Source organism: Plecotus auritus (assembly GCF_963455305.1).
Source record: "Plecotus auritus genome assembly, chromosome: 9".
NCBI classification, from domain to species: domain Eukaryota; kingdom Metazoa; phylum Chordata; class Mammalia; order Chiroptera; family Vespertilionidae; genus Plecotus; species Plecotus auritus.
The window spans coordinates 10902466-10927380 of NC_137783.1; positions in this window are offsets into that span (position 1 = coordinate 10902466).

Genomic DNA, 24915 nt, shown 5'->3' on the forward strand with positions numbered 1-24915 from the left:
CCCCACTGGGTGGGAGAGCTGAGCAGACATCTGACTGCATGGAGCAGGGAGCCTTCCCCAGTATGCCCATGGGTCCTAGAGCTTGCATCCATCCCCATAGTGTATCTGTTTTCTGTTTTCATCTTTTTTTTTTCTCATTGACCAAGAGCTCTCCTGGGCAGATGGAGGCATTTCTCAATGGGACCCTCTGTGGTTTGGGCAGTGGTTGATACCCAGTAAGTGCTCAGGGAACATTCACCGACTGACTGTATGAATGCATGGTATGACTGCCCACTACTCAAAGCCTGGTTAAAGTCCCAGAACTAAGAAGCCCAAAACATACCCTCTGCAGGAGACATGCAGAACAGCCCAGCTCTCGGCTTCACGGTAAGTTTGTTGGTGACTCACCTGTCACATGACCCCCACACTCAGTCTGAGGAAGCCTGCCTTACTGGGACCCAGTTTCTGGGAATAGCCACCTTCCTCTCACACATACGTGGGCTCAACCCTCCATAACCATCACTAAAAGTGAAATACCTCCACACACCTCCACCTCCATGAGCTACACCCCCTACAGAGCCCACTGAGGTGCAGGATGGGGATCTCTAGGGATGGGAAACCCTGAGGGACAGGGGCTTGAACTCCTCCTTCACCAGACACCAAACTGCAAGTTGCAGAGAACATTCAGTGGGAAGGAAGCCTGAGAATGGAGGTTTCTCACTGCCCGAGAGACCCCGTCCCCCACCCCCTCATCTCGCACTGGAAACAGCATCCCAGTTTGAAAAACAACACATCCCATTTCAAAGACAGCACCTTGTTGGTGCACAACCACAGGCCAGCAGGGTGTGTGTCCCCTTCTTCCCTTCCCTCCAAACCCCTCTTCATTCTTCGAGGGACCAGACGCGTCCTCCGAGCAGCAGCACATTCCACAAAGGGGCCTTGCTGTTGGCTGCTCTGGGAGAGAAAGCCTGTCACGGGCCTTCCCCGATGGAGCCCTCTGTCTCTCCCTCTCTCCCCGCCTCTCCTCCAGCTGCTCCTGGTTCAAGCTGCTGCCTGCCCCGGCTAATAATGCCTTGTCACGCAGCGACAGAATTATGGTCTCACACTGGTTTCACATGTCACAAATAATCGCACTCCTTGCGCATCATATTGAAGTTGTCAGGACTCTCTTACGCCTATAATTTGTGTGAGTTGATCATACTTTGGTAAATCAGCAGGTCACGACCTGTGCCCTTTAGCCCCAGTGGCTGGCTGAGAATGACCTACAAATCTCGTGACAGGGACAACAGAGAGGGGATGAACTGTTCAATTGCTCGTGTCTATCAGCTGCCAGGGAAAAGCGCGCTTTCTTTTTGCCATCACTTTAAATGAACTAACGTGGCACCTGATGTCATCCTGTCTTAATTTCTTCACATCTGTTTTTTTCTACTCCCACCCCCTAAATTTTTTTAAGCACTTTGGGATATTTCTAATGCTTTTTTCTTTACCACAAGACATTTTGGTGCCAAACCCAAGTGTCTTTCTTCCATGTGTTTTAAATAAAAACCTCCAGTGTCTGCGATCAAGCCAGTAGACCTCACTCTGTGTCCAGACCAACTGCACAGTGTTTCTCTCTTGCTCTCGCAGTGGTTCAGCCCCTCTGGCAGCTTTATGAGCTCCTTTGCTAACACTTTATTGGGTAACACGTTCACAAATAGTATTCCTGAGCCTTTGTTTTCATTAAAGTACAACGTGTATCATCAAGTTCATTTAATTCACTGTTTCATATTTTATACGCAGTATCGCTGACCAAGACCTTCAGTAACTAATACTGGAAAGAGGGTAATGAAGTTCAAGCTGCTTTTATTACCTGAGATCTTCAATAACTGGCTTCTAAAAAAAGTTAGTGAAAAAGAAGCAAGATGACCAGGTTCTGGCCAGACTGATGTTCTGCAGATACACTAGTGAGGTCAAGAAAAAAAAATGATTTTGTGAGTCTCTTTCCAGGGAGCTATTGTATGTTAGGTGCCCAGGGACTGGTTAGCTCTCATCTTGGTTTAAGAAAGAGAAGATGGTGTGGCTGTGGACATGAGTGTCCACTCGGGTGCCTTCCCTTTCTTCAGCAAGCTACCCCCCCACCACAGAGAAGTGACAGTGGGCTGGGAGCTACAGAAGGCAACATCTGAATCCCATCCTTAGATGCCAGGGAGTGAGGACCATGCCATCTGCTGATGCAATAGCAGGTGTAAAGGCCACGGGAGAAATGGAAACCAAATGAGCCAAGTTCTCAGTCCACACAGTACAAGGCATGTGCCTTTAATTTCTGAAGCATCGACTGAGGGACATGGACCAAGGACGATTAGCAGCACCCGCAAACAATACGGAGTTGCTGTGGAGGACACAAAGCCAAGTTGTTCCACTGTGTTGGTCCCTTCATCCCTCACTTCGGTCGTCTGGTTTGCACACTGGTGATGGCTCTCAGCATTGGAAGACACGTCACTTCCGAATGGATTTACCTGCTAATCATCAGGTTGGGGCAGGGAGTGGGCTGGGTCAAGAAACCATAGTGTTCAGGGCATAACTGTAAAACTCCAAAGGCCATGTACAAGGCAAGTCCAATGTGAATGTGGGTGGTCAGTCATAGGCTCCAGATTTCACTTTCAGCTCCTTTGCTGAAAGGGTTGAGGGGGAAAGGTAGACAGATAGGCATTCAAATCCCAGCACCACCTCCGACCAGCCTGGTGACCTTAACCAGTTACCTAGACTCCCTGGGTCTCAGTTTCCTTATCTGCACATTATTTGTCACATAGTCGGTGCCGAGTATACCCTAATTTGTCTTAGTCCAGATTCTCATTTGTGAGCAGAGGAGCCTAACGTAAGCAGAAAAGGGATTTATGAGGAAGATCATGGGCAGCTCCCAGAGTCTACAGGACACCTGGGAGCTGAGATGAACAATGAGCTGGAACCACAGGAGGCTGTAGAGCAAATAACATAGCTGAGGTCCTGCCTTGGGCATTGTCTGGTTACTTGCTACCCCTGGCACCACAACCACTGGCCATTGGGTGCCACCACTCTGCTGCAGACTTCTCTAGGGACCTCTGCTTTGCTCCCTCCACATTTAGAGTCCCAGGTAGCACCTCTGAATGGCCAACCCCAGGTCACATGGCCACGGCTGAGCTGCCAGAGGATGACAGGAATCCTTAGGAACCTTGTAAGACACTCACCATGGCTCAGTGAATTCTTAGCCAAGTATTGTCCTCATTCTCATTTTCTGCACGGAGCTGGGAAGAAGGGAGTCCCTGTTTGAGGCTTTACTCCCAACCACTTTAACATAGTACACTTTTTGGTTTCCTTTTCAACCGAGGAAAGGGGCAAGCCTACAGCCAAATAGTCTGACGAGCTTGGCCAAAGCCTCTTAGAGTACAAGTGACTGGGTTTGAAATGAAAACCCACGTAGCTCTAATCCCCATTAAGGGGTGTCCATACTGGCTCATGGAGTGATACTGGAAAAGCTGCAGGGGAAAGAGCAGAGCTGTGGCTTCCCACAGGAGCTGTGAGCACTGCCTACCAAGTGCAAGGCCACATGTGTCACTGTGAGACAGCGCTTTCAAGAAGTGCCTTGGCTGGAGAAGCAAAATGGCGACGTGGCCAAGTTCATGAATAAAAAGGAAATGAAAACGTATCTGGAAGTTACAGTTGCACACTTCATTACTGAGCGGTCATGTTCGAGGCACCGGGCTAAGTGCTCTCGTGGCATTATTTTACTGAGCAGTCAAAATAAATCAGTGAGATGGCTATTACTGTCCCCATTTCATAAATAGGGATGTGGAGGTCCAGAGGTTAAGAGCGTGTGAAATAACATGGACATGGACATGGCACAGAACCTGGGCTCGGAGCTCTGCCTTGAAAGCAGAAATGCCCACAGATGTCTCTGGGTGGTGGCGGTGTATGAAAAGACACAGGAATCTGAGGACACACTATCATGGGTACTTAAGACATGCCTGATGATCTCATAATCTCAAAACCGGTATTGTTTGGGCTGAGGGATCAAGAGACAAAGAGCTGAGGAATATTTCATGATCTGGAAACTTTCAGTTCCTTTAATATGAAAACGCTCGACATTAAGTATTAAAGATGTAAGGATTCAGAGGTTGCAGGAGGCCAAAGAAGATTAAGAGCTGCTTTCCCCAAATGAAGTGCACAGTGTATCCATTACAGGGCACGGAGACTTCCCCTCCTCCACCCCTCCTCACTTAATAGAGAAAACACTGAAAACTTTGAAGAAATGCGTTCTTTGTTCTTTAAGTTCCATGATTAATTAGGTATAAGCCATGTTTCAAAACGTTTCGTCATTTATTTGTAATTCTCCCCAGAGCGTGTACAGTAACTTGGCTCAGAACGCATAGATTACATTGCAAATGCTCCTCATATGCTGGAACTTTTTATGTTTCCTTCCCTTCCCTTCTCTGCTTTCCCCTGGAATACTGGAGTCCAAGAACAAAGCTGGATTTAACCCACGAGCACAGCCTGCTCTGTATGGGTCTCTGCGGCCTATCCATAACCCCCAGGAGGGGCACTGGAACTGGAAACAGCCAGGGGGCAGCCTTGTACCCACACATGGATGGACCCTCGGGGTTGCCCTGGCCCCCAATCAAGCAAAGATGTGCATTTGCTGCAAGACCACCTTCATCTCTCCACTTTCGCCCACATCCCTCTCCCCAGGACTAGCCCCCAAGTATAAACTACTGAGCAATGTATGCAGTGGTGACCACATGGAATCCAACTGTGGGGCCCGGACTCAACTGTTGGAGCTTCATTATTCTTATTTGTACAACATGGGTAATAATAACCTCGGTCCATTGGGCCAATCCTAGGATTTAGTACAGTGCTTCATTCAGAGCGCACTCTCCATGGATGTTTGCTATACGTTATTACTGTCAATCAGGCCCAACTCCCCACCCCAAGCGCGCGCGCGCGCGCGCACACACACACACACACACACACACACACACACATATACACGGGCTGTTCCTTCTTGCCTTCTGTCAGACTCACTACTGAGGCAACCGCTCACTTTGGAATATCTTTGTTTCCATATCTTCCCTCCCCTTCATTCTTGTCAAGAAGAATCCTCCTCCTCCCAAGCCCAGATTAAATACCTTCACCTCCTCCTGGAAGCCTCACGGGCGGTGCCAGGAAGAAACAGTTGTTTGCCCTGTGTGTGGCGTCCTCACTTTGCAGACTGTTAAAGCTAATTAGATGCCTTGGTCACTCTCACGGGCTTTGTGTGGAAAGGCAAAGTCAGCCTGTCTTCAAGCATCATTGTTTTAGGTGCTGCCAGGGTTGAGAACCACTGTACTAGACTAAACATAAAAATAACCCATGCGCTTTCCCCTGGTCCAGCCTGAGAGGCATTTTTTTGTTTGGGGACTTACAATGTTCTCAGGGTGTTTAAATGACTCTTAAAAAATTAAACCGATCTCTTTTGTAGAATTCTATAAAGAGTAAATATAGAATGTTAAAATTCTCCAGATGGCTGAAATTAAGAATATACTCTCTTAAAATGTGCAGCCGTTGCCTTATTGCTGGACTACTTCTGGTAAGACCCACTCTTGCCCAAATGGAGACGTGTAGGTGGGCTAAGGTTGCAGTCTCACGTGGTTGTAAATGCCGTGGGACCCAAAAGGGAAAGATTTTATAAGTGAAGACACCTTTGTCAGCTATTCCCGTGGTGGTCAGAATATTCCAAGCTTATGTTTGATCTGGCTGGATGGTTCAGCATGGCATTGGTAATTGATTGGTGCCTGGTGTTTCTACTGGAGAAATGAGATGGCGTACAAAGAATAGTGTAGCCCCCTTGTCCATGGTGAAATGTCCCAAGATGTCCAATGGATGCCTGAACTGCAGATCCTACCGAACTCTATATATTCTAGGTTTTTTCCTATGCCTAAATACCTATGACAAAGTTGAATTAATAAATTAAGTATAGCAAGAGACAATAATAACTAATAAAAATATAACAATTATACTATAATAAAAGTTAGGTAAATGTGGTATCTCTATGTCAAAATATCTTATTGTATTATGTTCATTCTTCTTGTGATGAAGTGAAATACTACAATGTCTACACAATCAGATGAAGTGAGGCATTGTGACGTAGCATTAGGCCACTATTGACCTTCTGATGATACGTCAGAAAAAGGATCAACACTAGCCCAAATTTCTTTTTCCGTCATCACAATTTCACAGATAGATTTCTTCTTACCATAGATCTTAGCAGCCCAGGTTATGATTTTTATTCTTTCCTTAAGTTAAGAACTTTCACCTTTGTACTTAACGGAAGCACTTTATCGCTTCTCTTTGGCATATGTGAATGGCCAGCATCACTACTCTTTCACTTTGGAGCCATAACTAAGTAAAGTAAGGGTTACATGAACACCAGGTACAAAGACAGTCTACCTGATGGCCTAGATGGCTACTAAGTGACTAATGGGCAGGTAGGGTATGCAGCATGGATACACTGGACAAAGGGAGGATTCATGCCCCAGGCAGGACAGAGAGGGACAGTGCAAGATTTAATACCCTACTCAGAATGACACGCAGTTTAAACTTATGAATTGATTATCTTTGGAATTTTCCATTTAATGTTTTTGGACTGCAGTTGACCTCTAGTAACTGAAACCATGGGAAGCAAAACTACATGTAAGAAGAACCACTGTGTGCAGACACCTGGAGAGAAACGAGCCGTCCACCAACCAGACTTTTGGTGGGATAGCAGGAGCACCGGTAATAATAATAACTAACTTACATGAGTATACTGTGCATCTGTTGGTTATGGTAGCAATGTTCTTATGACTACTCTTACTTTTGTACCAATTGTCTAACTGCCAAAATCCCATTTTGAATATGGGGCTACTTGAATGACTACCTTCTTCCTTGCATCTTAGATATACTTCTACAAGGAAGAGTCTTTGGGGATCAAATGCATCTCTCCGGGGTGTTTTATGAAAGACCCTAGAAGGACACAAGATGCCTGAGTTGGTGTTTCAGTCTTTGGTGAACTGAGGAGCAGATGCCTGAGAACAAGTCCTGAGAAACAGCAAAATGATGAGCATATAGGCCCTATAAAGGGACTGGAAAATTACTCATTCTGATCAAATTCAGTTTTCTTATTTCAGAGGGAATTGGGGGTTGGGGGAGGAGGAGGAGGAGAAAATAGGATAGCCAATTAGGACTAACTGCACGGGTAGTTGCAGAGCCTACAAACCCCAAGGATGCAAATGATACCTGCAGCTCTGCATCATAATGCAACTGGTGACACCAATAATAATTGACTGATTGCCACAAGTCTGCCCTCGGTTTGACTACCCTGGCCATAGCAGAGAGGGGCCAGCAGATAGGAGAGGAAGGTACAAGCTTTGCCTGGGTCACATGAGTGGCGCTGGTGAGGTGAGGGACCAAGGAGCCCTCTTCCGCCAAGAAGTTGATCGCCAGTATTTATTTGGGTGCAAACCAAAGTAGAATAATGGGAAAGGAGGTCCTTCATGTAAAAGAAACTCCAAAGCTTTACAGACTGAATTAGGTGTAATCCTTATGGGATCCCTAACAGCTCATAAATAACTTTTAATGAGGTTTCCAGCAAGTTAAAGAGCACGTGGGGGAAAGGTATTCTTTCTTATTTTTGTTATTTTGTGTTCAATAAAGCACATGCTTCATATCACTGATTTCCAAACCCATAACCGAAAGAAGGGGAACCATTTCAATAAGAAGAGATTAGTACTGAAACTATTTAATTAACTGATAGGGACAGGAAACACTTGAGTATGTCATTGAAAACTCTTGACATTGACCACTAATCTATGGAAACTTATAGAGCTGAGTCTAAAGCATGTTCCGGAGTTAAGCAGAGAAATAAATCAAGGTTTGCAAATGTCATTTAAGTTTTCACCTGTCCCACGATTCAAAATTATTGGCTTCCCAATGAAAAGCATATGTTGTGTCCCTTGCCTGGGGAGTAGTAATGAAGTGAGGCAGACACTCTCCAGCTCTCCCTCCCATCGTGCCCCTCTTGATTTCCCATCGAGTGAAAATAATTACTGTATCCTTAAGGGAGCGCTTCCCCGCGTCTGGTCTCCCGATAAGCACTGCCATGCTGGCTCCCCAAGCCCTGCCCCTCTTCCTTGAGGGACCACGGTTTGATTTATGAGAAAATAGTTGGCAAATTGCGATGTCCATCTTGATGGATGACATCATTTGGACCATTTTGCTGATCATGTATGACTACCTTTTTTTTTGTTTAGCCTGGATGCAATTGATCCGCAGCTCCTACAGCTGAAGAAGGGGGGGAAATAGCAATTGCCTGTTCTTGGAGAGGTCACCAGCAGAAAGAGTTCTGGCCTTTGCTGTCTTAAAACCCACAAGTGATGCTCAAGCCCTTTACAAAGAACTCTCGTAGGCGTTATCCTAGACCTAGATCATCCAAACAAAGGCTCTTAGAGGTAGGCAAGACAGGTATAGTTTTCCTCATTGGTGAGATAAAAAAAATAGTGAAATTCAGAGAGACTGAGTGCTTTGCCCAAGGTCACACAGCTAGTCAAAATCAGGAGTTCAAATCTTGGCTTTGACTCTAAAGAAAGTGTTCATTTCTCTTTGTATTGCTTCTCAATGGGACAGGAATGTATATTTAGAGACAAAATCAAACTCCTCTGTATTGGGCTATTAAATTCCAGCTCCCCCTTCCCAAGTTATTGCAGTAGCTTCCTAACTAATCTCCAGACCTTTGCTATCTTCCTTCCCATCTCTCCTCCCAGCCTTCTCCTTCGAGCACGGTCATTCTACACAAACAAATCCAACCATGTCACTGCACTGTTTAACAACTTTAAATGTCTCCCATTCTTTATAACTAGCCTCTCAACACCTCCAGCTCATCCCCTCTAACAGGAAAGCTAGGGAGGTGTGGGCTGGCGCCCAAAGTGGTCTACTTTGAATTTCTTTAAAACCTAGCACATTATCTTAAATTTTAACATGGATTTTTTTAAATCCCACTCAATATAACTTTGGCTTTTTAAAATTTTAAAAACAGTGACTTTTCTCTAAAATTCTTTGAGTACAGTTGATGCCCAAGGAAACTGCCTCCTCTTTATCCTCCGACTTTGTCCCTCACGCCCCTCCCAGTTGGAAGAGCTGGGTCCCAAGCGAGCAAGTCCAAGGGTTTGGCTTCCTATATCATAAAAGGCTAATATGCAAATCAACCAAATGGCAGAATGACTGGTCACTAGACATACACTGATCACCAGGGGACAGACGCTGAATGCAGGAGCTGCCCATTGGTGATCAGTATGTCCCCACAGGGAGAGCACCACTCAGCCAGAAGCCCTGAGCTGGGCTCATGGCTGACGAGCACAGCAGCAGTGGCGGGAGACTCCCATCTCCTTGGCAGTGCTAAGGATGTCCAACTGGTGGCTCAGGCCTGCTCCTTGCAGAGAGCGGGCCTAAGCCAGCAGTCAGACATCCCCCGAGGGCTCCCAAACTGCGAGAGGGTGCAGGCTGGGCTGAGGGACTCCCTGAGTGCACAAATTCTGTGCACCAGGCCTCTAGTAGACTATAAGGCCCTCATCAAGTTGGTCCTACCTTCCTCCTGGTGTCCTTTCTACTACTCACTCCTTACTCAACAGCCATCCTGAATTTCCATACCTCAATGTCTTTGCACATGCTATCCCCTCAGCCCGTAAGTCTCGCTCCCTTTACCTCGAAGCCCCCTGCATGCATGGCAGTCCTCAGGGCACCTTTCCCTGAGGCTGTGGTTCTATCATCTGCACTCCATTCATGGTTGCAGTTAACCCTTTGAATTCTGGTCATTTATGGGTGTGTCTGTGTTTCCCCACTAAATTAAGTGCTGTCACCTGTCACCTCCATCATCATATACCAGTGGCCAGTATACTTGGCACAAACAAGGCAGAATATAAATGCTTATAAATGAATAAAAGATATTAACACATTTCCCACTAGGAGATTTGCTTTTAGAATCTCATTTGCTTATATTGTACGTTTATACGAGCTTCCACACATTAAAAACACTCCTACATGCCTTTTTGTGTGTACGCCAGGAGTGTGGTGTTACTTGATCTTCATGTTTATGCCATAAAGCAGGAAACACAACTCCAACTTACTCTGTTTCCTTTGCCATAACTTAGGGATGAAGTCCAGGTACTAGACTTGAACTTCCTGGGCCCAAATAGCCCCCTATTTACTCTATGTGACCTCAGTTTCCTCATCTGTAGAAGGGGATGATAATGGTACTATTGAGAGGCAGGATACTATGATGAAGGGCAGGAAATCTAGAAACAATAGCCTTGGTCATGGATCAGCAGATCGCTCCCCTGGACCAAGTCTGGCCCAACACCTGATTTTGCATGGATTGTGAACTTAGAATGCTTTTGATAATTCCAAATGGTTTTAAAAATTAAAGGATAATAGATTGTGACACATGAAAATGATAGGAAATTTAAATTTTAATATTGGCAATGTTTTATTGGAACATAGCCTTGCTCATGTGCTTACATGTCTGTCACTGTTTCTGGGCTTCAACAGCATAGCTCAGTAGCTGTGACAGAGACCATTGAGCCCACCAAGCCTCAAACATTTAATCCCTGACCCTTTACAGAAGTTTGCTGACTCCTGACCTAGGTTCAAATCCCATCTCCACCCCTTATGAGCTCTGTGACCTTGGGAAAGTTAGGTAACTTCTCTATGCACATTTTCCTCTACTGTAAAATGGGGATAATAATAATCTCTGCCTTACAGAGCCTTATGAGATTAATAAAGCACTGTTCAGGCCCCAGTAAATGCTAGTTTCCTTCCCTGTGGGCTGGAATTTGCCAAGTAGAATCAGGGTGAGAAGGGAGTGCTGGTGCCAGCTGTGTGGAGAGTTCCAACCTGATGTAACTGGAGAGGCTGAGATTCAAGACGTGAGCCAAAATGAGTTAAAGGAGAAAACTGAGGGCCAAGGGCCAGACACCTGGGAGAGGCTCAGCGAACACTTTTCCAAAGGGCCCAGGCAGGACCAAGGCTGGGATCACAAAGTCAGGAGTTCCAAATTAGCTTTATATGGGTCCAAATCAGAAGCCAGTGAGAAGCAAGCAAGGGGTGGGAGTAGAAGGTTCTGGAAGATCCCCCAGGTCCCAGGCAGAGCTTCACAGAAGGGCTGGCTTGGAAGGACAGGCATGACATTCCCATTTACCAATGGAGACAGACTCACTGAGTGGTTAAATGTGTTGCCCAACATAATAAAACATACAAATGACTAAATCCAAAATACCAAGTGTCCAGTCCTGGAACCCTCCCTGCCAACTTCCCTACCCAATGTTTCAGATTCAAATCCTTTGGTGGCCCTTATGAACATCATTGAGTCTAAGGGGAACCTCATGTTTCTGTTGTGTTCTCTTGTTGTTTGCCAAGGACATAAAGTTGTAATGTTTTTTTAAGCCATCAAGCACGAATTAATGTATTTTCTCCCTTTCCACAGTTAGATTCCCTGTTGCTGGGTGCAGCAGGCTTGGATTTTCAGCAAGGTCTCTGACGGGACCTCTAGCCTACAGGGCCATTTTTCTCACATACTTCAATGACAACCCTGCAAATGGCAAATTGTTTATGACTTGAAAGTGGTGAGGATCCAAGGTGCATTGAGAGAAGTTGGGGGAGAGTAGGCTAAGAAAAGCAACAAATAATTCAATGATCTAGGCCACACATCAAACTATAGGTTTCAATAGAGACTTGATAAAAACGTCTTTAGAATGTCTACATATCTTCAAAAAGCCCCTCCAGATCCATAGCTTTTATTTATTATTCCTAACAAATGTGATGGCCGGAGAAGACTGAGTTCAGAGAGGTGTCCTACAAGGGCAGGGATCACAGTTTCTGCTTCAGGGCTTCACAGAATGTTTTTTCTGCTCTGTCAAAAGTGGGGATTCTTGTTTATTTGACGATTTTTCTTCCTTGGACATTGTATTTAAACAAGTGTCTCCTTTTGGTCCAGTGTTTCTTCAAATTTATTTATAGAAGAACTTTTGCTTCCCCCTTCTAATCTGTTTTTCATATTTCGGTGAAAGGGATAATATATAAAATTTTACAGGAGTTTAGCTTTCTTTACATTTCCTAAATGTGGGCATCTGGTGTTCCCATTAAGCAATGATGTCCATTCATGGACTCACCCCATCTTTAATTCATGCGAAAGAGCAGTGCAGTAATTTGAAGAATACACTGCCTTCCAATGTCTTTTAGAGAGTTTCTTCTTTAAAAAAAAAAATCTATCTAGCATTCTTTAGTTAGTTTATTCTACTCACATCTTTAATTTCCAAAGTTTCCCCTTTTAGTCTCTTTTCCCAAATGGTAAAATACATAGCATTATTATTTTCTGGATTCTGCCCAAAGCATGCTTTTTTTGTGCTATAAGTTTCTCACTAGGACCCATCTAAGTTTTAGGCTTTTAGGACTGAGGAAAGAGAGAACAAGTGAGCAGGCTGCAACAATAGTTTCTCATTACCCATTACAATGAACCTTGAAATACTATATTCCTGCCGAGGGCACCTCAGATTTTGTCAGACTTTGGAAAGCTCGAATTAGAGTTTATAATCTCCTGAAAGTGATGGAAACCCAGAGGTTGGCTGAGTTCCTGTGATGTCATCAATATATTTAATTATGTGAGAAAAATATTTGGATAGGATGCATGGAAACGCACGCACACATGCATGCACGCACGCACACACACACAAGAGCACACAATTGCATGCAAAACACAATAGTTTAACCATGGTCCAAGGGTTGAATGCCAATTTCACCTAAAGAAGTCATGTCTATAAACTCTTTATGATGCTTTTATTATAATTGCTAGTTAATAATAATAACAGCTAAAAATAGAAAGAGTAGTTTGGGCAGAAAATACTGTTGTTCCTCACTTGATTTGGGTAGGGATGGTATCCTCAAATGAGGCTTTGGGTAATTTGCATTTTTCTAATATGCTGGTACTACAAGTTTCTCCTTAAAAGTTCTCTGCGTGTTGGAGTGTTACTTATATACAGAATCCATTTAAATTGACAAGCTGATGAATGACCTGCCCAGGTAATACAGATGACTGTGGGTAAACATATTGGGTGCAATGTATTTTAATGATGTCTAAACAGTCAGATGCTGGTCCACCTAGCTGGGGAGGGCCTGTTGAAATTGAACCTGCTTGTTTTCTCCAAGTTTATTCGCAGTAATTTATGAGTTTGAATGTGGTCTGCAGGCTTGCATTTCCTGTGGTGGGCCCTCCCTTGGAGTTGAGTTGGGGCTCTGCTCCATTGGGCTGGCAAACAAGTTGCCTTGGAAGTGGTATTCCTTAATAACAATTAGGTCCCACAGAATCAGAGTGAATCACCTACTCTCCTGATAACCCCGAGACCCGTGTAGCCCCCTGGTGTTCTGGTCCTGGGAATAGTCCTTAGGAAAAAAAGCAAATAGTTCAGTAGATCAACTATGTGAAACGATAGTGGTGCAACAGCAAATACATAGCATCGCTTATGCTGAATATTAGCCCAGTGTGTGTAATTGAATACACCGAGCCTTTAGACATACTATCCAGCTTACAAGAAGGACAGGGAATAAAGGAAAACACTAAATAAATCCCACCACAAGGAAGCAACCAGACAAATCTAGACGGTAGAACATTCCACAGGGCCTCTGGCCTGGGCTCTTCAACAGGCAGTGGCATAGAAAGAGGAGATCCTAGATTAAAGAGCTTTGGAAACCATAGCAACTAAATGCAATGTGCAATCCTGGTTTCAACAGAGGTTTGGACAGCACCTATAATGGACATTTTGGGATCATTTAAATATGACCTGGCTTTTAGAAGAGATGAAAATTTACTAGTATGGAAAAGTAGGGATTGCTGACAGAAGAAAGAAGATTACGAAAGAAGATGTATAGTAGGATTTCATTTGGGTCAAAATAAAAAGCGTGTGTGTGTGTGTGTGTGTGTATCTGGAAAATTATGGAACATATACTTAATTACATTGGTGATCTGCGGGGGGGGGGGGGGCGGGTGTATTGGTTTCCTATTTCTGCTGTAACAAATTACCACAAACTTAGTGGCTTACAACACAAATTTATTATCTTAGAATTCCAACGTCAAAATCAAAAGCTCCTTCTGGAAGTTCTAGAGGAGAATCCATTTCCTTGCTTTTTCCAGCTTTCGAGGGCCGCCTGCATTCCTTGGCTCACAGCCCCACATTATTCCAACCTCTGCTGCACTGTCACAGATGCTTCTGCCCCTCAGCTTTCATCGTCACATCACCCTCTCCGACTCTGACCTTCCTGCCTCCCTCTTGTGATCACACTTGGTCCACCAGATAATCTCCCCATCTCAAATTCCTTAATTTAGTCATACTTTCAAAGTCCCTTTTACTATGTGAGGTAACATATTCACAGCTTCTGGGGATGAGGACATGCATATGTTTGGGGAAGATGAAGACATCATTTGGCCATAGTAGGCATGTATTTTCTTCAACTCTTTATTTTTGCTTCTCTGTATTCTCTCATTTTATACACTGTACATGTCCTGGTTCTTTAATATGAAAAGAAAAATGTCATATTTCTCTTCCCCCTTGAGAATGCTGTAGGTTCCCCTTGGTGAGCCTCAACTTGTGAGGACAGAAAGGAGTGTCCCACAGATAAAGATGCAATACAACCTGGGCTGGGCATGGCATGGGAGGTGTTTGTAACCCCTGCAGATCCAGGATTGGGCATCAGGAAGCCCTGCTTTAAACTGAATGGATCACACTCACCACCATCACCAATGCCAGTTGCCATCATTGCTTAAGGGCTTCATGTGTGCCATGCCCTATGCTCAAAGATTACCTCAATGCCAAAGTATGCATTTGGGGCCACGTTTTCCAGAAGAGGACACTAAAGCTCAGCCAGGTTAAGGAACTTTCCCAAGGCCACAACCAGTCTGTTACAGAGTCAAGTTCTAAACTCAGAGTCTAAGCTCTTAGCTTCTACTTATTTTCTCACTGAAGAGACCTGAAGTGGTCAAGTCATCTCTCTTCCACCACAAGCAGGAAGTTTGCCTCTCCTAGAGTTAAAACTCAGGGCATTTAAGCTCAAAGAGGCCTTTTCTATTATTAAGCCCAAGATTCCTATTGTATAAACTCTTTGACCAAGAGTCCCTCTTTCAAAATTCTTCAAAGGTTCCCTCTTTTTTTTTTTTGTTTTGTTTTGTTTTGTTTTGTTAATCCTCACCCAAGGATATTTTTTTCCATTGATTTTTGGAGAGTGGAAGGGAAAGAGAGAGACAGAGAGAGAAAAAAACATTGATGTGAGAGAGACACATTGATTGGTTGCTTCCCACACACCCCGCAACTGGGGCCAGGGCTCAAGCCTGCAACCGAAGTACGTGCCCTTGACTGGAATTGAACCTGAGACCCTTTAGTCCGAGGGCTGACACTAACCACGGAGCAAACCAGCCAAGGCTCAATGGTTCCCTCTTACCCACGGGATAGAGTGGCAGCTTCTCTATGCCCCCAGCCCAGGCCACATCCCAAGGGTCAGTTCATTTTTCCTTTAGGCTCCCTGTTTCCTATAGACATTATCAGTGTGACTCTGATGCTCACAGTCCTGTGATGGTATCATGGATCTGGATGGCAACGATCTTGAGGGTATCAGTGACAATACCCCAGCCCACTGAAGGCAGCCAGAGTCTGCACCAGCTCTGCTGATGTAGGAGGTAACGCCAATGGCACCAATGACCCATTCTCCCAAGATTGCTAAAACCCTTAGCATCATGGCCATTGATGCCTTGGGTGTTTAGTGCCTTCTCTCTCTTAGCCTCCACAGAGCCCCCATGGAGGCAAAAAGAAAAGGTTATCTCCATGAGAGAATCCTATCCTTTCCCCAGCACTGACCCACTGGCGCTAACTCGTGGCTCTCACTACCTTTTTCTTAGGACAAGCTGATAACTAGGCAACCTTAAATTCCTCATAAAACAGACTTTGGAAGAGAACAGCCCACCAGCCTCCCAACAGACCACGCGTGCCTGAATCCTAGAGCAAATACATGCTGCTATATTCTATTCCACAGCATAAGCCAAGAACAATTCCACTGACAATACTACAACTAACCCACACGTATTCGGAATACCACAGTAAAGCAAATTCCTTCTTCAAGACTCCACTTCATAATTTTTTCATTAGCCTTTCTGATGCTTGTTCATTTGTAGCAGGTAGCAGGTGTCAAAGGTGTCAGAGGAATGCGTGGGCAAAAGCCCAAAATTGAGAAGTTTCTTTCAAGTAACTGAATGCTCTTCTGCAGATCTGCAAAAGACCGTTCTTCCTCCATTTTCGGGAGACAAGTTCCAGGGTTCTGCCAAGATGGAACTTGACATTGTTTCCTGCATTTTGCAAACGAGGAAAATGCCCCCTAGAGAGACAAAGAAATCTCCCAAGACTTTCTAGAACTCGGGTCTCTAGCTTCCCTTGCCACCACACCTCCTCCTGGCCCTCATTCTCTGTTCACAGTTCTATCTGGCAAACACACATCTACCAGCCAGGCTGGCTGCTGCCTCCAGCACCCCATGCAGTCCCCGTTGTCATGCAGCATGCCTTCCGGATGATGGCACAAAACTCCGAGCTTGGCGAGAAGTCCCCCTTTCCAGATATTTTATGTGTGGAAAAGAAAAAGAAGAAGAGGAAAACCATACCCCGAGCTTTTTCGAAAATCACTTCCAATCAGCTGGAAGGTATTGGGTGAACTTTGTTTTACAGCGTTTTGTGGCCAGTTACAAATTTGGGTCATGCCCTGCAATCAATCTTTGCCGGGAACTTTCACTGAGGCCGTCAGGGGAATTAGAAATCAAATGTGAGAGGCAGGATCAAGAATGCACAGATGAGCTGGAGAAACTTGTGACCGGCTTTCTGGACGCAGGATGAAAGAACAGCTGGATAACTCTGGTACGAGACCCGAACCGGGCTCGCATCCAATGTCACTCAAAATTAAACCTGAGCGCGTTTCCCCTCCATCTCTGATGGCGCAGAGGGTTTACTGACTTCAGGACCGAGACCGAATCATCTCTCTGTGATTATTTTATTGGCTGCAAAGTACGAGAAATAATGGTTCCAACATGAAACTGTACGGTGTCTGGGAAAATCAGGGGAACAGCCAAACCCAAAGAACGTTCTATGTCTCCTTGGCAAGTACACCTCTTTGCCAGGGAAGCTTAGCAAATTTCTAAAGGAATGAGTGCAATTCTCCGCAAAAAAAATCTGGTGAGTGAGAGAGACTCTCTTTAATAAGCATTCTTCTGCTTTCATCTCTAAAAGGCGAGAGAGAGGAGGGGAGCGAGGGGAGGGGACACCATTCTCATTTTCTTTGGAGGGCCACAAAGATGTTTTGAGTTCTTCCTGGGAGCAAGCTATTAAAATGTGGGCTCCTCTCCCCTAGAGAGAATCTCTCTTTAGAGGTTTCACAGCAACAAAAATTGAAGGTTATTTTCCAAGTGCCAAGACTTCCCCAGGACTTAAAGGGAGAAGTTCACCCCTTAAACTCCCAGAACCTGGAGGAGAGAATTTGATCCTCAATACCAAGATCCTTGTCAATATTCCATTTAGGAAGCAACTCTGCTGATTTTTAAAAGAAGGACATTAAGCTATACGACAATTGGAAATAGTTATCTGGATCCTATCTTGGATCCGTCAAGGTGCTGGTGAGACAATAATATAGCAGTTCTAACCACAAGAAATAGCTACTGTTGGTTGAGCACTGATGTGCTAGACCAGTGGTTCTCAACCTTTCAAATGCTGTGACCCTTTAATACAGTTCCTCATTTGTGGTGACCCCCAACCATAAAATTATTTTCGTTGCTACTTCATAAATGTAATTTTGCTACTGTTAATGAATCGTAATGTAAATATCTGTGTTTTCCGATGGTCTCAGGCGACCCTGCTAGCGGTTCTCAACCTGTGGGTCGTGACTATAGAGCCTAAGAGAACTGCTGCTGTAGAGCCTAAGACCATCGGAAAACACAGATATTTACATTACGATTCATTAACAGTAGCAAAATTACAGTTATGAAGTAGCAACGAAAATAATTTTATGGTTGGGGGTCACCACAACATGAAGAACTGTATTAAAGGGTTGCAGCATTAGAAAGGTTGAGAACCACTGTGCTAGGCAATGAGCTAAGTGCTTTGCATTAAATACCTCCTTTAATTCGTACAAGAATCTACAAATGAGATAGTACTGTTAGCCTTATGTTACAAATAAAGAAACTGAAGCTCAGTGAGGTTAAGTAACTTGCCAAGACCACACAGCATTTGTGTCATGGAGCTGGGGCTCGAACCTGCTCAGTGTGGCTTCAGAGCCAGTCCTTGCCAGTCCTCAGAGTGTCCTCAAATCTGAGAAGGGAGGGAGAGGGTCTAGTCTGACTTTGAAGGGCTGGGGAGAGTTCCATCAGAGAGGGACAGAATAGAGAGTGAGAAATATAGAACCAGGTTCCTGTGAAGAGCCCCTCTAACATAAGCAAGGGGGACAGCAGTAGGGCCCCATTTGGAGAAAGGGTCATGGCAGGAACAAGATTAGAACCATCCTTTAGGGCAGAGGGAGGGGAGAGGCCAAATGACCATAGACGCCCAAGAAGACTAAACATGTTGTGGTCACGAGCAGCGTGTGAGCTTCCTCCAGAGATATGCAGATTGGTAGGGAATCCTGCTTCCTCCTGGGACTCTCAGGCTGCTCGGCAAGGCTGTTATTGGACCTAGAACCGTGGTCAGCAAATGGCGGCTCACGAGCCACATGCGGCTCTTTGGCCCCTTGAGTGTGGCTCTTCCACAAAATACCACGGCCTGGGCGAGTCTATTTTGAAGAAGTTAGAAGTTTAAAAAATTTGGCTCTCAAAAGAAATTTAGAAGAAGTTTAAATTTAAAAAATTTGGCTCTCAAAAGAAATTTCAATCGTTGTACTGTTGATATTTGGCTCTGTTGACTAATGAGTTTGTCGATCACTGAGAAATTAAGTCTAGGGCCCATTGTTACCCATGGTGATGGTTGTTGCTATAGTGACATGTGTTATTTTGGATCCTCTGGGAAGCAGACTCTAAGACAGGACTAGGCATGAGAGGAATTTAGTGGGGAAAGTGATGGAGAAAGGTGGGGGGTCCTTCAGACTGCATTTCCGGTCTGACCCCAGGGAAGGAGAAAAGGAAGGGAGGAGGACTGGGAGGGAGGGTCTCAGACAGCAGCACAGTTTCAAGAAAGGTTTGCCAGGCTGACAGGGACTCTTGGAAGCAGATTGCCTGTGGGAAGAGTCCGGATCTCCCAGAAATGGGCTTCTGTGGCTACCTGAACACAGCCATTGGCTGGGAGCAGCGCACAGGAAGTGTGGCCTCAATACGACCTCAGTGGTGGACAGCAGCAGGGGTACTGGTCCATTACGCTCCCACAGCAGGAAATCGGGGTGGTGCCTTCTCATGGTCACCCCAACTAGCTGCCCTCTTGCTGGCTCCAAACAGGGCAGGGCAACTCCTTGGGGAGCCCCGGGACCGTCAAGCACGTCAAGTCCCTGTGCAGACTGAATGGGTAGATGAGTGTCAACACCTACCACAGGGTTGGCACCTAAGAAATCCCGAGAGATGGGTAGCTGTCATTTTATTAAGTTTAGGAGATGATAGAAATCTTAGTGGGGAACTGCATGCGCCTCTCAGTCCCATCTGGGGTTAACTAGTTATGTTCTTCTGAGGATATTCCTGCAGCATCTAGAAACTCCATGTCTGCCCCCTCCCTTCCTCCTCCTCTGCATTCCCAACCAGCCAAGGCGAGAGCCAGGCTGAGTTACACGATGCTCCTTCAGAGCACAGGGAGAGAAATCAACCCACCTTTTGCTTGACCTGAGCCTTCCGATTAGAAAGTCAAGCCACCCTCATTGGAGCAGAATTTCTCTTCTACATGTAAGCTGAACTCGCTCAGTCTTTTTTGAGATAAAGACCAGCTTGTGAACAAAAAAAACAACACAAAAACAACAAAAAAATGGTTTTGATTATACAATGACGGCTGACTGTTAGCCAGTGAGATGTGAGATCTGGGGCTCCACCACCAGGTCCGGGAGGTCCGAGGCCAACCCTATTGATTAGCAGGCAGGCTAAAGAAAATAGAGCGTCCTGCTCTGTTGACGCCCCTGGGCAATGCCATTCTTGCCCTCCCTGGCGAGCGTTTCATTTAATTACTTTAAGGCAGGGTTTTATGGACTATTTGCCAGACCTCGTGTTTGTCCGGGGCACCTCAAGTTTCAGACATTTACAGGAATTGACTCTAGTTAAAATTCTCTTTGTGGCCCATGCATTCAGTTTGGGGGACCAGAGCAAGGGATAGAAGAAGGGGGATACCCCAGATAGACGGGCACTGAAAACACCCCTCATCTAGAAAACACTGAGGATATGTGGGGAAAACTTCAAAAGTGACAAAGACATCTACTCGCAAAGACTCTCAAAAATTGGAGGAGTCTGTCCCTAGAATACAGTAGTCCCCTCAGATGGCATCTGAAACATAAGCATTCAGGGACATCATGGAAAAGTTCCCCCATCACAGAGCCTGACATTGCCTTCCTGTCCTCCACCGAGAAAGAGCCCAATTTTCTGGCATTTGAGAATGAGTAATATTTAAAGATTTAGGGAAAATTAGTCAAATGCACCTTGATTATAAACACATGTACCCATTTCGTTTGGCCGCTTTAAAATGTGGGTTTTAACCAGCTGCCATTAATAGCAAGTGCGCGGCTCGTCTATTTTTCCTTCTTGTAATAGACACGGCAAAAGGAAAAGAAATATTTAGCCATTTTGGATCTCTTTCCAGAGCAGGAAGAATTATTGAATGTAAATGGTATCTTCCTATCTCATGAAGCAAACGAAACCTTCTAAAGTGAAATGAAAGGAAAATTAACAATCAGGATTAGGTAAAAAGCATTACATTTCCTTGGGGCTCGAGTTACAAAGATATGTTTTCGTAAAAGAAAGAAAGGTCAGTTACCACTATTAAACTTGTATATTGTTTTATACTAAGTCCTTTCAGTGGCCTCTCCGAGGGACCGTTTAGTTTGTATTACACTCTAATAAACTCCAGGTGCACAGGACAAACTGAATAATCAGAACCCGATGGCCCAAACTAGTTAAAAATAATGTGGTACATTCCTGGTTCTCTGCATTTAATTTATTGTTAATCATTGTTATTACTTACATTTATTGGGTAGTTTTTCCAGATTTATTAGGCACTACATTTAACAGTGTTATCGCTTGTAACTGACCATCAGTGGAATCGAAAACATATTTTTGTAAAGACTCTTACCCTAATTAGTAAGTTGTTTCCCTTTGAGACTAAACAGACCCCCAAAAAAATGACTGTTATTTTCCCCTTGAGTCAGAGGGAAACTCTGGTATGAAAACCCATTCTTGCTAAAACCACCTGTTGGATGAGAAGGGAAGGGGATCATTCTAGGGACACTAGGGTGACCTTTCCATTCAAAGCAGAAAAATGAGGCATTTTATTCGACGGGTCAGGGATAGTCCCCTGCTCTCAGTCCATGGGTGTGACTCCGCAGATGCCAAGGAAGGGCAGGTGGGGAACCTGTTCTTCCACCTGCCTGGATTTCTATTATCCAAAAGGGCACTTTGGGGAAATGGGAGAAGTAATCCTTTGACTAAAATTCACACTCAGGTATAAATGACTGATAAACTCTTTTCTAAGAGTTGTTTTGGCAAGAGGGTAGGAGAGAGAACACAGGATACCAAAAGGAGAAATATCAGAAAGAGGGAGAATTGAATAGCAGCCTTCTTGTCCCTGATTTTGCTAGTTCCAGTTGGCAAGACTGGAATCAGAATGGAGTGAAGCAAGTGGCTCAACCCAGAAGACCAGCCCCCAGAGATGGGGTCATTGCTTTGGTTCCATTTATACCACCCTGTGAATTTAGCTCAAGAGCTGGCCCCCAGGGGGCGCTCCAGACTTAGTGAGCTCTAACTGTTCAGCATGCAGCAATGAGGCACATCAAGAATTAACTGACTGAACGACTGAATGATGCCAATTCCTATCACATCCTTTTGCTTTTAGTTGGAGCCTGTGGGGTGGAGGGAAAGGTCACTAGAGGAGGAAGCAAGAATCTTGGGCTCTGGTCCTCCATTCCACTGAGAGACTATGGTCAAATCACCAGCCCTCCTGTGAAACCTAGTTTGCTCTATAAAATGAAACGGTGTGGTGGTTGACTGATTGCATTTAGGGTCCACGTTCTTCGACAGTGCGCGCATGCACACACACACTAAATCCATGCTCTTTGTCAAATGACTTTGCAATTCCTCTCACCTAAGAGATCATCCATTTCCTCGCTCTTGGAATCGGAACTGGTCTTATGACTCACTTTGGCCAGCAGAATGCAGCAAAAGTGACAATGCACCAGTTCTAAGTGGAGGCCTCGTGAAGCTGTGGTGTTTCCCTTTCTCTCTAACCTAGCATCATGGAAGGTGAGAGACACATGGAACAAAACGTATAACTCAGCCTGGCTCTCGCCTTGGTCAGTCCACAGCCAGACAACCCCAGACATGTGAACGAGTCCAGCCAAGATCAGCAGTGCTGCTGACCCTGGGCATAACAGCAATGAATGCCTGTTATTTTGTGCCACCCCAGTTGGTGGCTGTTTGTCATACAGCAGTATGGTGACAATAGATAACTGATAGATGTTGCCGTTAGGTGATCTCTAATATAGAGCTGGCAGCTCTATATTCTGCCAGTTACTTAGAACCTAACCCAGCATATGGGCAAATATCTAGACCCAGTTGTATTCTCTCATGAGATATTGATGGGTCTCTTTACAGCGCTAGCCCCATTTTAAATAGAGAATAATTCTTGTCCTCCTCTCAGTATACCTCCTAGGTGGAGACCTCACAGGGGTATTTTCAAGGACAAATTGAACATTCAATATGGAATCGCTTTGAACTATTCAAAAGGCAGACTCTGTTGTTAGTTAATTCTTAGTCATAATAATGCTACCTCTTCGTAGGGATCTCATTAGGAAGCCCCCTAAGGTGCCATGACTTAGAGGACAAGCAGAAAATCAAGATGTTGTTTAGAAACCCATTTGGGTCTCTCACAAGGTATCCATATTAAATGCTCTAAATGAGTATTTTTGTTTCTGAGCAACGGTAGAGCGAGCTCCTTTTGATGCCTCCGAGAGTATTTCTCATTTTATGTTTTTGATCCAAATTATTTTGACCCATAGTTGAGCTACATGGAACCAAATGAGAATTAAGATAAATTGAAGGGGCAGTGAAATGGAAGAGACAGGAAGGAAGAGAGAATTACTCCATTCACTCATCCGTTCATTCAATAAATACCTAACAAGTGGCGATTATGTTATAGACCAGCGAGTTCCAACCAGTGTGCCATAAGAATTTTAAAAACATGCAATGACTGACTATTTAGTCAGGGACACTAACCTCTTTTCCCTTGGATTGTCAAATTTTTTTAAAAAGGCAACAGCCAACACAGCAATAGCCATCTGGTGTGAATGAATCAAAGTCATACTTTTTTTGTCAGATTGGCAAAAATATATATATTTTTTGGCATGCTGCAGAATTTTAGTAATTAGTTTATGTGAGCCCTGAGATGAAAACCACTATTACCGACCAGTGTTTGACCCTGGCCTTGCTCTCATAGGAGTTGGGGGGATACATGTTAGAAGATGCCAAACAATTAATTACAAGAATGTGAGGGAGCCAAATTATTAATACGAAATCTGGCAAATAAAGGGAAAAAATCAATATCCTCCCTTTCCAATATAAGTTATATCTTTGGGTAACTAAATAAAAGTTGAGGGCAACTTTCTCTTTTTAGAATTATTCTAGCTAATAAACAAAGAAAAATGAATTAGAATGTTACCATTTTGCAACCCTTACAATGAATGAATGGATCTAGATGTTGAGCATCAAAGATCACAAACATCAAAGACAGAGACAATCAGACATTATAAGCCTCCTGATGAAAGAAGACACCACCTTATATATATATAAAACCTAAATATCTAATAAAAATATCTAACCAACCCATAAGAGCCAACTCTAAGTTTAGAGATTTTTTGAGGATAGAAAAACATGTTTAATACACTAAAGGGATGTGCTCAGTAAAGTCCAGACTATGGGGATCTCTACAGAACAAACAAACTGAGTTTTTCACAAATAAATTTCAAGAGGGGAGGAGGGAGAGAGAAAAGAGGAACTTGTAGATAAACAAAAACTTAGCAGACAAAACTAAACTAGAGGGTCTAGGGATGCACACCCAGGTGAGAGAACAAAGGAGGAAGAAGATAATGAAACAAGGAAGAGATGGACATAAACGTCAGGAGAGTGGTGACTTTTAAGAGAAAGCACCAGCTCTCTAAAGAGCTTTCAGATGGACTGGCAAAATTCTATTTCTTGACCTGGGTAGTGGTTACGTGATATTCACCTTATGATAATCCATGAAGCTATACTTTCCATGTAGATTTCTGTGTCTATATGACAATTTATAGGGAACACTTAATTACATACATTTTAAAATACCACAATTGGTATAAATGCTTCTAAGGAGAAGTTTCAGGGACTGGGTGGGGCTTAAAGAAAGACTTTCCCTGGTCTGGTGGAGGAAACAGCTTAGCAAGGAGATGGAAGAAGAGCTCCAGGCAGAGGCAGTGGCAGGAGCAAAGGCCCTGAGGTGGGAAGGGGTGTTGAGCCTCACAATGCCTACCAGAGAATCTGGAGATGATTGGTAGGTCTTTCAGTAGAAGCTTGTTACATGGGTGAACAAATGGGCCTGGGATGCATTCACTGTATGTATTCTTTTTCTGTTGCTGCTATAACAGTTTACCACGAACTTAGTGGCTCAAAACAACACAAATTTATTATCATCCAGTTCTGTA